The sequence below is a fragment of the Saccopteryx bilineata genome, chromosome 5 (genome assembly GCF_036850765.1).
Source record: "Saccopteryx bilineata isolate mSacBil1 chromosome 5, mSacBil1_pri_phased_curated, whole genome shotgun sequence".
Lineage (NCBI taxonomy): Eukaryota > Metazoa > Chordata > Mammalia > Chiroptera > Emballonuridae > Saccopteryx > Saccopteryx bilineata.
This window is the reverse complement of record NC_089494.1, coordinates 27,315,386-27,328,787: the sequence shown is the minus strand read 5'-3', so window position 1 is coordinate 27,328,787 and position 13,402 is coordinate 27,315,386.

Here is a 13,402-nt window from a genome sequence, read left to right as displayed (position 1 = left end):
GCCACCTCCGTGCTGAACTAATTGTAAAAATATTGAAATGCTTCCATGCTGTTTAGCAGATCACCTTTGTGCTGAACCTCGAGGCTCACTCAAGTCTCTCCCTGGCGACCCCAGTTCAGCCTCAGGACCCTGCAGCTGGCATTCATTGTGATAGGTGTGTGCCTTTGCCTTAGGGGTTCTTAAAAACTTCACATACCATCCAGGGGTGTCTCTCCTCCCCCATTCTCACAGGAATATGTTAAATTCTCACAGCACAGGTTTTTTTCTTTTGTATTTTATTTTATTATTATTTTTAATTATAATTTTATTTTTTTAATGGGGCGACATCAATAAATCAGGTTACATATATTCAAAGATCAACAAGTCCAGGTTATCTTGTCTTTCAATTATGTTGCATACCCATCACCCAAAGTCAGATTGTCTGTCCTCTGTCACCTTCTATCTAGTTTTCTTTGTGCCCCTCCCCCTTTCCCTCTCCCTTTCCCCCCTCCCCCTGTAACCACCACACTCTTATCAATGTCTCTTAGTTTCACTTTTATGTCCCACCTACGTATGGAATAATGCAGTTCCTGGTTTTTTCTGATTTATTTATTTTACTTCGTATAATGTTATCCAGATCTCACCATTTTGCTGTAAATGATCCGATGTCATCATTTTTTATGTCTGAGTAGTATTCCATAGTGTATATGTGCCACATCTTCTTTATCCAGTTGTCTATTGACGGGCTTTTTGGTTGTTTCCATGTCCTGGCCACTGTGAACAATGCTGCAATGAACATGGGGATGCATGTGTCTTTACGTATCAATGTTTCTGAGTTTTTGGGGTATATACCCAGTAGAGGGATTGCTGGGTCATAAGGTAGTTCTATTTTCAGTTTTTTGAGGAACCAGCATACTTTCTTCCATAGTGGTTGTACTACTTTACATTCCCATCAATAGTGTATGAGGGTTCCTTTTTCTCCACAGCCTCTCCAACATTTGCTATTACCTGTCTTGTTAATAATAGCTAATCAAACAGGTGTGAGGTGGTATCTCATTGCAGTTTTGATTTGCATTTTTCTAATAACTAAAGAAGATGAGCATCTTTTCATATATCTGTTGGCCATTTGTACTTCCTCCTGGGAGAAGTGTCTGTTCATGTCCTTTCCCATTTTTTTATTTGATTGTTTGTTTGTTTGTTGTTGAGTTTTATGAGTTCTTTGTATATTTTGGATATTAGGCCCTTATCTGAGCTGTTGTTTGAAAATATCATTTCCCATTTAGTTGGCTTTCTGTTTATTTTGTTATCAGTTTCTCTTGCTGAGCAAAAACTTCTTAGTCTGATGTAGTCCCATTCATTAATTTTTGCCTTCACTTCTCTTGCCATTGGAGTCAAATTCATAAAATGCTCTTTAAAACCCAGGTCCATGAGTTGAGTACCTATGTCTTCTTCCATGTACATTATTGTTTCGGTCTTATGTTTAGATCTTTGATCCATTTTGAGTTAATTTTTGTACAGGGGGACAAACTGTAATCCAGTTTCATTCTTTTGCATGTGGCTTTCCAGTTTTCCCAGCACCATTTATTGAAGAGGCTTTCTTTTCTCCATTGTGTGTTGTTGGCCCCTTTATCAAAAATTATTTGACTATATATATGTGGTTTTATTTCTGGACTTTCTATTCTGTTCCATTGGTCTGAGTGTCTATTTTTCTGCCAATACCATGCTGTTTTGATTGTCGTGGCCCTATAATAGTTTGAAGTCAGGTATTGTAATGCCCCCAGCTTCATTCTTTTTCTTTAGGATTGCTTTGGCTATCCTAAAGTTTTTTATAGTTCCATATAAATCTGATGATTTTTTGCTCTATTTCTTTTAAAAATGTCATTGGAAGTTTAATGGGAATTGCATTAAATTTGTATATAGCTCTGGGTAATATAGCCATCTTGATTATATTTATTCTTCCTAGCCAAGAACAAGGTATATTCTTCCATCTCATTATATCTTTTTCGATTTCCTTTAACAATGGTTTATAGTTTTCATTATATAAGTCCTTTACATTCTTTGTTATGTTTATTCCTAAGTATTTTATTTTTTTTGTTGCACTCGTGAAGGAGATTATTCTTTTGAGTTCATTCTCAATTGTTTCATTGTTGGCATATAGAAAGGCTATTGACTTCTGTATGTTAATTTTGTATCCTGCGACCTTACTGTATTGGCTTATTGTTTCTAGTAGTCTTTTTGTGGATTCTTTGGGGTTTTCGATGTATAGGATCATATCATCTGCAAAAAGTGATACCTTTACTTCTTCTTTTCCGATATGGATGCCTTTTATTTCTTTGTCTTGTCTGATTGCTCTGGCTAGAACCTCTAGTACCACATTAAATAAGAGTGGAGAGAGTGGACAACCCTGTCTTGTTCCTGATTTAAGGGGGAAAGCCTTCAGTTTAGTGCTATTTAATATGATGTTAGCTGATGGTTTATCATATATGGCCTTTATCATGTTGAGATATTTTCCTTCTATACCCATTTTGTTGAGAGTCTTAAACATAAAATTGTGTTGTATTTTATCAAAAGCCTTTTCTGTGTCTATTAATAAGATCATGTGGTTTTTGTTCTTTGTTTTGTTGATATGGTGTATTACGTTAACCGTTTTATGTATGTTGAACCATCCTTGAGATTCTGGAATGAATCCCACTTGATCATGATGTATTATTTTTTTAATATGTTGTTGTATTCGATTTGCTAGTATTTTGTTTAGTATTTTAGCATCTGTATTCATTAGAGATATTGGTCTGTAGTTTTCTTTTTTTGTGCCATCCTTGCCTGGTTTTGGTATGAGGGTTATGTTGGCCTCATAAAATGTGTTTGGAAGTATTGCTTCTTCTTCTTCAATTTTTTGGAAGACTTTGAGTAGAATAGGAACCAAGTCTTCTTTGAATGTTTGATAAAATTCACTGGTATAGCTGTCAGGGCCTGGACTTTTATTTTTGGGGAGATTTTTTGTGGTTTTTTCTATTTCTTCTCTACTAATAGGTCTGTTTAGGCTTTCTGCTTCTTCTTGACTCAGTCTAGGAAGGTTGTATTGTTCTAGGAATTTATCCATTTCTTCTAGATTGTTGAATTTAGTGGCATAAAGTTTTTCATAGTATTCTACAATAATTCTTTGTATATCTACAGTGTCCGTGGTGATTTCTCCTCTTTCATTTTGGATTTTGTTTATATGAGTTCTTTCTCTTTTTTCCTTGGTAAGTCTTGCCAAGGGTTTGTCAATTTTATTGATCTTTTCAAAGAACCAGCTCTTTGTTCTATTAATTTTTTCTATAGTTTTACTGTTCTCTATTTCATTTATTTCTGCTCTGATTTTTATTATCTCCTTTCTTCGGCTGGTTTTGGGTTGTTCTTCTTTTTCTAGTTCCTTAAGGTGTGAAGTTAAGTGGTTCACTTGGGCTCTCTCTTGTTTATTCATATATGCCTGAAGTGATATGAACTTCCCTCTTATCACTGCTTTTGCTGCATCCCATAGATTCTGATATGTCGTATTGTCATTTTCATTAGTCTGTATATATCTTTTGATCTCTGCACTTATTTCTTCTTTGACCCATTCATTTTTTAAAAGTATGTTGTTTAGTTTCCAAATTTTTGTGGGATTTTTTCCCTCTTTTTTGCAGTTGAATTCTAGTTTCAAGGCTTTATGATCAGAAAATATGCTTGGTACAACTTTGATTTTTCTGAATTTGCTGATGTTGTTTTTGTGGCCCAACATATGGTCAATTCTTGAGAATGATCCATGTACACTGGAGAAAAATGTATACTCAGTCACTTTGGGATGAAATGTCCTGTAGATGTCTATCATATCCAGGTGCTCTAGTGTTTTGTTTAAGGCCACTATATCTTTGTTGATTCTCTGTTTGGATGACCGATCTAGAGCCGTCAGTGGTGTATTGAGGTCTCCAAGTATGATTGTATTTTTGTCAGTTTTTGTTTTAAGGTCAATAAGTAGCTGTCTTATATATTTTGGTGCTCCTTGGTTTGGTGCATATATATTAAGAATTGTTATGTCTTCTTGATTCAGTGTCCCCTTAGCCATTATGAAATGGCCATTTTTGTCTCTGAGTACTTTTGTTGTCTTGTAGTCAGCATTATCAGATATGAGTATTGCTATGCCTGCTTTTTTTGGGGATGTTATTTGCTTGGAGTATTGTTTTCCAGCCTCTCACTTTGAATTTGTTTTTATCCTTGTTACTTAGATGAGTTTCCTGTAGGCAGCATACAGTTGGATTTTCTTTTTTAATCCATTCTGCTACTCTGTGTCTTTTTATTGGTGAGTTTAATCCGTTTACATTTAGTGTAATTATTGACACTTGTGAGTTCCCTATTGCCATTTTATATCTTGCTTTCTGTTAGTTTTGTGTCTTGTTTGATCCTTCTCTTTCGTTTTTCTATCTTTTGTTTTTATTTGGTTGTATTCCATACATCTTTCCACTGTTGCTATCTTTTTTATCTCATGTGCTTCTGTGGTGGTTTTTTCAATGGTGGTTACCTTTAGGTAATGAAAAGGGTTCCTACTCTGTTCATTGTAGCGCACTATTTTGTGAGTACTTTTGCACTCCATTGTCCTTTGCTACTGTTAATCTCCATCCTCTCCCCCCTTTCTTTTTGTTGTTGTCATAGTTTAAATTTGGTTTTATTGTGTTCTTCTTGGAGCTTTTACTTGTGGCTCTGTTTTTTTTTTTGTTCTTTGTATCTAATTGGAGAACCCCCTTTAGTAATTCCTGGAGTGGGGGTTTTCTGATGATAAATTCCCTCATCTTTTCTGTATCTGTGAATGTTTTTATTTCTCCTTCATATTTGAAGGATAGCTTTGATGGGTATAGTATTCATGGCTGAAAGTTCCTCTCTTTCAGGACTTTAAATATTGGGGTCCACTCTCTTCTAGCTTGTAGAGTTTCTGCTGAAAAATCTGATGATAATCTAATGGGCCTTCCTTTTTATGTTGTATTCTTCTTTTCTCTGGCTGCCTTGAGAATTTTTTCTTTGCCATTGGTTTGTGCCAATTTCATTATGATGTGCCTTGGAGTAGGTTTGTTGGGGTTAAGAAAACTCGGAGTTCTGTTTGCTTCATGAATTTGAGGCTTTAGTTCTTTCCACAGGCTTGGGAAGTTCTCATCTATTATTTGTTTGAGTATGTTCTCCATTCCATTTTCTCTCTCTTCTCCCTCTGATATACCTATTATTCTTATGTTATTCTTTCTGATGGAGTTGGATAATTCTTGTAGGGCTATCTCATTTTTTTAAATTTTTGAGTCTCTTTCTTTCTCTCTCTGTTGTGCCTCAAGTTGCTTGTCTTCTATTTCACTAATCCTCTCTTCTATCTGACCTGTTCTATTAGCCAAGCTTGTTACCTCGTTTTTCAGCTTGTGAATTGAGTTTTTCATCTCTGTTTGATTTGTTTTTATAGTTTCAATTTCCTTGGACATACATTCTTTGTGTTCATTGAGTTGTTTTCTGAGCTCCCTAAATTGCCTTTCTGTGTTTTCTTATATATCTCTGAGTATTTTTAGGATTTCTATCTTGAATTCTCTGTCATTTAACTCCAAGGTTTCCAATATATTAAATTTTTTCTCCATAGATTTTTCCTCATCTATTTGTGTTACCTCTCTTTCTTTTGTATCCATGATATTCAATTTTCTCTTCCTTAATGGCATCTGAGGGTGGTTTTGTTGATAGTATTAATGAGATTTAATAAAAAATAAAAAGTTAGAAAAATTAAAAAATCGAAAAAAGTTGTGTTTTTTTTAAAAAAATTAATAATGAAATAAAGAAAAATAAAATAAAATAAAAATTTTAAAAAAGAAAATTATTCCCCCCTTCCTTTTTTTCTCTCCTCTTCTCTCCCCTCTTTCTTGAGAAAATCTTGTGGTGAACTGTGAATTATATTGTATTTAATAGAACAAACAATGCCTGTAATGGAGGGCCTGAATTGGGGAAAAGTAATAAAGGGGCAAGAAAAAAAATAATAAAAAAAATAAAATAAAATAAAAAAAGGGGTGTATGGACCCACAAAAAGCAAATAATGAAAAAATTTGGATCAAGAATAAAATGATTTGCGTTTAGGTGTTGGTTGACTAAGAGTTATGATGAGAGGAGTAAGAGGGAAACAGGAAAATGGGGGGACAAATTAAAAAATTACTACTGTATTTAGTGGAACAAGAGCTTGATAAAATGGAGAGCCAGGGATGGAAGCACTACTAGTGAGTTAAAAAGGTGAAGTAAAAACCCCCCAAAATGCCATAAACATAAGTTTGAGTCCCAGAAAAAATAATTTGTTCGTTATTGAGGTTTGAATGGGAGGAAACGTAAAGGAGAAAGGAAGAAACTAATATAGAGGGAGAAAAGAAAGAGAGAGAGAGAAAAAAAAAGAGGGAACCACTAAAAGAAGAAAAAAGAAAAAAGAGGAGAGAGAGAGAAAGTTAAGGGTTTTGGAGTGCAACCCTCATAGAGAGAAAGGAAGAGGAAAGAAAAGATAATGGGAGATGTAACACTTATGGGTAGTGTAGTTCAAGGAGAGGAGAGAGTAAGACCGGTAGAGAGTTATTTATTTATTTATTTATTTATTCATTTTAGAGGAGAGAGAGAGATTGAGAGAGAGAGAGAGAGAGAGAGAAGGGGGGAGGAGCAGGAAGCTTCAACTCCCATATGTGCCTTGACCGGGCAAGCCCAGGGTTTTGAACTGGCAACCTCAGCATTTCCAGGTCAATGCTTTATCCACTGCGCCACCACAGGTCAGGCATACCAGTAGAGAGTTAAATGACCAAATTGGAGGAGGAAAAAAAAAATCAAGGATGAAGATAAGAGAAATAAACGAACAAATATAATAAAATGGGATAGGTTATAAAGTGGATTATTCTGATTTTGAGAGGTTATCTTCTTGCTTTTTCTTTTCTCTCCCTCTTCCTGGTCGGTGACTCTGTACCCCGGGTTCTGCCCCTTTGGCACGCTCAGGTAGAGGTTTGCAGTTGATAAGTCTCTATGGCGATGTCATGTATTGTGCTTCAGTCTCGTTGGCAGTTGAGGCTCTTTAGCATTTATAGGCTCTGACAGTGAGAGAGTCCGTGTTCCTGGAGCCTCTCTCCTAGTCTTTCCTTCCTCAATTAGTAGCCTGAGAATCCAGCTATGGGGTTGCTGCTGCCTCTGCCTGGATAGTAAGAGGCTCAAAGAGCTGGCAACTCCCCACTCTATTTCCACTCAGCACAGGGCTCTGGGTAAGGCTCAGTCAGTCAGAGCCGCTAGCATAATCAGCTGGGGCTTCCACCTACTCAAAGACCTCTGGCTCTGCCACTCTGTCCAGTAACACGGGCGGGCACTCACTCCCGGGGCGCTTGGAGGAAACTCTCGTTCACTATCTGCGCGCGCAGACAAGGATGTTAGACCGGAAGTCTCACCCTCTGAGTGAAACCCCCCGCCCGCACTGAAAAGTTCCAGTGTTGGAATTGGCTCTCGCTCCGTCCCCGTGTGCGGCTTTTTCAAGGCTCTGGGGTGGCCTGTGACTCCACCCTCGGCCCACACAAAGGCCCCCGACTCTGCCCCTCCGTGGGACAACACAGGCTCCCACTCCCGAGGTGCTGGGAGGAGTCTCCTGCCCACTCTCCGTGCGCGCAGACCAGGATGTGAGGTCGGAGTCTCGCCCTCTGAGTGAAACCTCCCGCCCGCACTGAAAAGTTCCAGTGTTGGAATTAGCTCTCGCTCCCTCCCCGTGTGCGGCTCTCCCCGGGTGCTGGGGCAGCCCGGAGGCTTTCGGCCCACACAAAGGCCTTTGACTCTGCCTCTCTGTGGAGTAACACGGGCGCACCCTCCAGGGGCTTTGGAAGGAATCTCTCGCCCACTATGCGCCGACCAGGGTATCAGGTAAAATGGCTGCCCCGCTTGTCTTTCTTTGTCTGGGTTTGGTGCGAGTTTTAGCTGTATTGCCCGGGTTGTCACAGGAACAGTTTTTCCTTGGCTTGGATCTCCGTGCCACAGCCTGGTTCGGCCGTTTGTGCCGCGGCCTGGATCTATTCACCCCCTTTGCCCGCCTTAGTTTCTATATTCTCAGTTTCCAGTGAAAACCGCCCTGTTTAGGTTAGTGAGGAAGGTGGAGCATTTCTTACTCCCTATTTCCTTTGGGGTTTGGTTATATATTTAGCCAATTTTTCGCTCGATCATACCTTTGGGTGTATTGCGAAACATCTGGAGGCTCCAAGGATAGGTTTTTCTGTTTCTGGTTGAAGATCTTGTTGAGGTTTGGGGGAGATTTATCGGTATTGCTTCCTACCACGCCATTACTCATTCTTCTTTTGTATTTTAGATCAGTTTTCTGAATGCTGTTTCTCTTGGCTATCCAGGGCTATGGCTACATGATATTTATTTTCTGAGGTTTTATAACAATGCTTGGTATACAGAAGGCTTCAGTCTCTGTAACATATTGAGCTAGATTGGTCCCCTGATCTCCAGGCTCTCATGATCAAGGCAGTTTGATTGGGACACAAGATTGTAAAGCTTAATTTAACTAATTAATTTTTTCTTTTTTATAATGCATAAATATTTGTTGAAGGAAAAACAGCTAAACAATAAATAATCTCTATCATCTTGAATCCAACACCTTAGAGCCAAACACCATTCACATTTTAGTGTTTATTTTCCTAGACTATTTTTTCACATGTGCACACAAAGAAAAATGAAAGTATACTTTATATGCTCTTTTGATGTATAATTTCACTAAAAAATGTCATGAACAGATTTCCATATCAGTCAACACAGACCCTCATTCTCAATAGCCACTTAGCACTTACTTATTAAAAAATGACTACTGTGGGAATTTAAAAATGTAACAGTTTTCCTGAAATCATCAAACCTGAACATTTTCATTAATCTGCTATTATTAACATCAACATCATTGATACTGTAGGTATTTACTAAGTGTTAATTAATGCCATAGAGAAAGGAGGCAGAGCATAAGCCTTATTTAGATTGAGGGGCTGTGGGGAAAACAGCTGTGTTAGGCTTGAGCGCTGGTTTACTGGCTGCAAGCACTGTGCCTGATTAGTGCGTGTGCACGTGGCTGTGCCACATGTGTATAGTCCATGTAAGGCTATGGGTGCTTGTACTCAGGACAGGTGGTCGATTGTGGATTGCCTGCCTGTTACTATGAGGGGCCATTTTTGCTGTTTGTTTCTCTGAGAAGCAGTTTTCCCTGCTTGTTTGCTCATCCTGTTATAAAGTATATTACCTTAATCCATGGGTTACATAGAGACACCAAGGCAGGATACAGAAAAAATTTTAGGAGGAGATTTATTAATAAGCTGGCTACATATGACTTACATAGGGTATAGCTAACCCAAATCATGTAGCCTCAAATATAGCTCTGAGGCTAGTTATATAGACATGATCACATACCCGTTGAGGGGAAAAGGAAGGGGAGCATGATACAATAGTCATTTACTGATAAACTTATAAGATTTATCCATAGGATCTATTAAAAGGAAAAACATTCCTACACATTAACTACAAGATAACACAGTAGTGATAAACTACTATGTTTATCATACCCAACACAGCACAGGTATTGTAAATGCTGTTTTACATATCAAAGACATTCCTAAATCCTCCAGGGTTACATTTATTTATCCTGTTGCCACAACTGCAAAGTTTTAGTTTAGGATAAGGAGAGGCTAAATGAAAATACCTTTGCTAAAACTGTTGGGACTAGCTATAGTTTATAAGTTTTATACATATAAAGAATTTCAAAAGGTCTAATTATTAGAAAGCATATAAAATGTTACAGAATGCACGGTTTTCAAGCAAGGGGAGTGGACTTGTGATCGCTTTGTCTAGAGCCGTGATGGCGAACCTTTTTATAAAAACAGCCCACTTGCCTGACCAGTTGGTGGCGCAGTGGATAGAGCGTCAGACTGGGATGCAGAGGACCCAGGTTCGAGACCCCGAGGTCGCCAGCTTGAGCATGGGCTCATCTGGTTTGAGCAAAATCCCACCAGCTTGAACCCAAGGTCGCTGGCTCCAGCAAGGGGTTATTCGGTCTGCTGAAGGCCCCGGTCAAGGCACATATGAGAGAGCAATTGAACAACTAAGGTGTTGCAACGCGCAATGAAAAACTAATGATTGATACTTCTCATTTCTCTCCGTTCCTGTCTGTCTGTCCTTGTCTATCCCTCTCTCTGATTCATTCTGTCTCTGTAAAAAATAACAACAAAAAAACCCACCCACTTTTGCAGTGCTGGTCAACCTGGCCCCTCCCGCCCACTAGTGGGTGTTCCAGCTTTCATGGTGGGCCAATCGCAGCGCCGTTTTGTTGCTCCGCTATTGCCCACCAAGAAAGCTGGAATGCCTACTAATACGTGGTAGAAACCAGGTTGACCAGCATTGCAAAAGTGGGCGGTTTTTATAAAAAGGTTCATCACGGGTCTAGAGTATATGTCACTCTCAGGACTCCAGGAGGGGAGGAAGAGTTAAAATCAGTGTAGGATATGTAAACGTTGTCTCCTAAAGGATCTTATTGAAGGGGAAGAGGAAGTTTTCAGTTACTAACTTTTGCCCCTTTAATCTCTTTCTCTGTTTTTTTTTTTCTTTTCAGAAAGGAGGGGTAAGGGGGCCTGACTCTTCCTTTTAAAATACTAATGTTAATTTTTGCAATTCTTCAGCATCTCATCATAATCCGCTGCTAGGAGAATCTGTTAAATGGGAATGGCCCAATGCTTTCTGGCTTTGCAGTTTCTCTACCATCTGCCCGAATCCAGTGTGGACTTGCCTGGCCTTTGCTACTGGCATTACAGGGGCATGCCCACAATGAGTTCAAATTTAAGTACTTATTGATATTTTAAGTAGGTGTTTCTGTGGAGTGGTGTTCTTTGGATACAAAATTTTCCTATTTAAAAGGCATTTTTGAAAAATCTTGAAAAGCTATGTATTTTATTTAAGACACAAGATATCCTATAGGGAGAGTGTGGCAGACTTCTAGGTCCTCTACAAATTAATTAAGCCTATGGAAATTAACCCTCACATTTGTGGTTCATTTGTACCAGATTGAACCTAACTGGCTCCTCCTTTTATGTAGTTATTATTTCTATAAAGAAATCGCATCTAGACCCGTGGTGGCACAGTGGATAAAGTGTCGACCTGGAATGCTGAGGTTGCCGGTTTGGAACCCTGGGCTTGCCTGGTCAAGGCACATATAGGAGTTGATGCTTCCTGCTCCTCCCCCTTTCTCTCTCTCTCCCTCCCTCTCTCACTCACTCTCTCTCTCCTCTTTAAAATAAATAAATAAATAAATAAATAATAAAAAAATGATTTAAAAAAAGAAATCACATCTAGATTACTTTGGTAATTCTAGTCATCCATCCTCATAAACCTCTTTATAGAAGGACTATGTGGACCTATGATGGAGAATATCTACAGAAGGGAAAGTAAGGTTTTGTCCATAATTTACGTCTGTACATAATGAACAGTCAGAAAAGCTTTCTTGGGGTCATGCAGAGAATGTGGAGACATAGTTGGTTTTATCTGCCTATTCGGGACTAGATCTGTTACTTTTTGTCAACTCAACATCTCTCTGAGAACTATTTCCCTACAGGTGGAGCTAGCTTTCCAAAGATCTCATCTCAGGTGCTGAGAGATGGACAAAGAAAACAAGAGGCTCTGTTAAAGGCACTGGCTGGGTGGCTCAGTGGATAAAGTGTGGACCTGGCATGCTAAAGTCAATCTCCAGTCAGGGCGTGTGAGAGAAGCAATGAATGAGTGCACAATTAAAATATGGAATAACTAAGTGTAACAATGAGTTGATGCTTCTCTCTCTCTCTCTCTCATCCTTCCACCCCTATTCCCCCCTCCCTCTCCCTCTCAAGTCAATGGGGGGGGGGAAAAGGCACAGTGCAAATGCTGGATTCCTCACTCAAAAGAGCCACACCTGCCGGTTAACACAGATCAATTGTCCTGCCTTTCATCAGCTTCTTTATATAACACTCACAGTGTGTCACAAAGCTCTCAAACTAATATTTACACTTGCTTAATAAGTGCTTTGGCTAAATTATAAGTATACTCTAGAGCACACTGCGTAACAGTATATTTAAAAGGTGAAAAATAATCACTTAACTTTCATGATTTTGGAAAAGCCTTTAAAACCATACTTGCTTACCTTCCTTCTGGTAAGCCTTGGGTCGAGCTCTTATCTAGAGTAAGTAAAAGTGTAGTTTAAGAAGAAAAAGAGGCCCTGGCCGGTTGGCTCAGCGGTAGAGCGTCGGCCTGGCGTGCGGGGGACCTGGGTTCGATTCCCGGCCAGGGCACATAGGAGAAGCGCCCATTTGCTTCTCCACCACCCCCCTCCTTCCTCTCTGTCTCTCTCTTCCCCTCCTGCAGCCAAGGCTCCATTGGAGCAAAGATGGCCCAGGCGCTGGGGATGGCTCCTTGGCCTCTGCCCCAGGCACTAGAGTGGCTCTGGTCGCGGCAGAGCGACGCCCCGGAGGGGCAGAGCATCACCCCCTGGTGGGCAGAGCGTTGCCCCTCGTGGGCATGCCGGGTGGATCCCAGTTGGGTGCATGCGGGAGTCTGTCTGACTATCTCTCCCCGTTTCCAGCTTCAGAAAATTACAAAAAAAAAAAAAAAAGAAAGAAAGAAAGAAAGAAAGAAAGAGAAAAAGAATGTGTAGTCTAAGAAGAAAAGGAAGCTACTTGAAAGAGTTTGCATTTATGGACTTTATCCATTTAGTCTCTCTCTGGCACAAAAGCCTTCCAAACTTTCATTAAAAAAAAAAAGAAAAAAAATAATTACAGAAACAAAAATCAGTTCTAAGGAAAGATGTGAGAAGCAGAGTACAAAGAGCAAAAGTGAGGACATGTGAATAACAAGCTGACTTGTTTGTAATCAGTTCAGCAGATGCATTAGCTGGGTTCTGAAGCCTCCTTCAGACAATCTTCTTCCTAAGCAAGGTAAGTGTCTCTTTGGCCCTCGTGTGGCACATCTGGCCTAATCCACAAGAAATCGGAATTGGAAAGGGCCCTTGTTACAAGGGTCACAAGGTCTCTCCCTGCTGTGCTGGATTCTGCCACCAGGGCAGGCCTGTCCTAGGGAAGGGCCCCTGAGGTCCCTAGCTGCCCTGCCTGTGCCTGTGATTAGTTTGATTTCAAGAGAAGTTGGGAGTTCCATCTTGACTCTCGATTCAGTTTTCTCATCATTAGCATATTAGGGATATTCAAATATCTAGAACAAAAAGTAAGTTGATAAATTTTAAATCAGAAGACAGAAATTATTTTAAAATAATCTAATTAGTTCAGAAACTTTGGGAGTGTGGCCCAGGCATTAATATTATTTATTTATTTATTTATTTATTTTTTGTATATGTGCCACATATTCTTTATCTAGTCTTCTATTTTTTTTTACA